Source organism: Trichechus manatus, unplaced genomic scaffold (assembly GCF_000243295.1).
Source record: "Trichechus manatus latirostris isolate Lorelei unplaced genomic scaffold, TriManLat1.0 scaffold00223, whole genome shotgun sequence".
Taxonomy (NCBI): Eukaryota; Metazoa; Chordata; class Mammalia; order Sirenia; family Trichechidae; genus Trichechus; species Trichechus manatus.
This window is the reverse complement of record NW_004444159.1, coordinates 1,831,395-1,833,348: the sequence shown is the minus strand read 5'-3', so window position 1 is coordinate 1,833,348 and position 1,954 is coordinate 1,831,395. Positions and strand designations below refer to the sequence as shown.

The following is a 1,954-nucleotide window of genomic DNA, read 5'->3' as shown; positions in this document are numbered from 1 at the left end:
GTCATTGTGCACCACTGCAATCCAGTGCAGTCAGGCTGGTAAGCAAACTTGAGCTTAGTTGCTATCAAGTCTTCCTTTTACTTGGGGAAACTGAGTCTAGGAATATCCTTCCACTCTGGAAGGATTGTGGATCCTAGTAATAAATGATTGGTGACTCTCTGGCTTCTATATGGGCAGTGGTGGTTCAGTGGTAGAATTCTTACCTTCCATGCGGGATACTCGGGTTTGCATTCTGGCCACTGCACATCATGCATAGCCACCACTCATCTGTCAGTGGAGGCTTGTGTGTTGCTATGATGCTCAACACGTTTCAGCAGAGCTTCCAGACTAAGACAGACTAGGAAAAAAGGCCTGATGATCTACTTCTGAAAATCAGCCAGTGATAACCTTATAGAGCACAATGGTCCAATCAGCCATGGATCATGGGGATGGCGCAGCACTGGGCAGTGTTTCATTCCCTTTTGCATTGGGTCACCAGGAGTTAGGATGACTCAATGGCAGCCAACAACAACAATATCTGGCTTCTGCTGGTAGAGCTCTTTGAAGGAAGCACACCTTCTCTGATATTACAATGAACTTCCTTTTCTTATTTTTAAGACAGGAAATGATGATAGGGCCAATGACCAAGAGGGCAAGTGAAATTTCTAAGAGAACTCTAGCCACTGCCCCAGCTGTCTGAGAAGTGAGGACACCCTGAAGCCGACAGTGCTGATCACAGCCACTCTGCCTGGGACCAGACAGATGTATAGCCCAGGCATCTCAGGAGGGGCCCTTATTACAGAAATTACAGGTGAAGTCATTTCTGCTAATCACAAAGTAGCCATTTTTGATGAGTTAGACAGTTTTTGCCATTTGTAGAGTAATGGACCCTTCCATTGGTTCACATTTCAGTCTAAAGTCATTTCCAATTCTAACCGATCCATCAGTGTGACAACTTGCCTCTGAAGGTTTAACAAGTGTCATACGAATTTCATTTCCAACACCAGGAACCATTTTCACTTCGCATTGACAGGTGACAATATCTGATCACTGTAAATTTGTTATGTTGATTGCTGCTTCTTCAGATTGGGAATCACTATTTGTAAAATAGGTTCGACTTTCCAGATCTCGGTAGCAGTTCTGGTCAATGTTGTCTGCAGAATCTAAAATAATCACTTGAACCCCCTTTTGACTATCAGCTGGTTAGATAAGTGTGTCTTGATCTGGACCAAGGGTAAATTAGCACGGCGGAGGGGCGGTTCCTCCCTCGGCTGTTCAGAAGCACTTACACTCAAGCTTGTGGTGAAATCCACGATTCCAGGCAGAAGCAAGGCACACATCAGGAGCACCATGGGCCCAGCTGCCGTGGATGTGACTTTGAGCTGTTCTCACCCAGGCCTGATCTCTTAAAGCCTCCTGAGCTCCTGAATCGCTTACATTACATTTTCGACATTACTCTAAGAAGGCAAACTAATTAGTACGTGTCTCGAGGATTTACAAAGCTCACAGTAAAATATGTTTTGTTTTCACAGCTGTGCTCACATACTTAAATGATGCTATTTCAAGGGAGATAGCATGATGTAATGCTGGTGACAGCACAATTGTCATCTTGCTAAAGAGAAGAGCATTGTGATCTCAATGGAAAAGTGATGCTTTCATCTGTGAGCTTAGATCCCATTTATTGCAATAATTTCAACCTTCCAAGCAGGGCTGGGAGTGGAAATTACTACAAACTGCTGAATACAGATGACATCATCTTGCCACCCACAAATGTTATGCGCTTGACAGCTCAGAAGATGGCATGCACTAGAAGGAATACAACTCCAAGTGGGCAATTTTTGTGTGTTTCAGAGGAAATATTTTCACATAAGTTATTCTGTTCCCTATGTTCTCTTTTGGTTTGGCAACTGCCACTACAATGTAATTATGACCACGCCAGCAAGCTATTAGCCTCCTCCAGAGTCATGATCACCAG

At 44.0% G+C, this 1,954-nt stretch overlaps 1 pseudogene; it reads right to left on the bottom strand.

Annotated features, from left to right (window-relative positions):
- Nucleotides 1-644: 644 nt before the first annotated feature.
- LOC101356427 (coxsackievirus and adenovirus receptor homolog pseudogene) lies at nt 645-1,331 on the bottom strand (annotated as a pseudogene).
- Nucleotides 1,332-1,954: the final 623 nt, after the last annotated feature.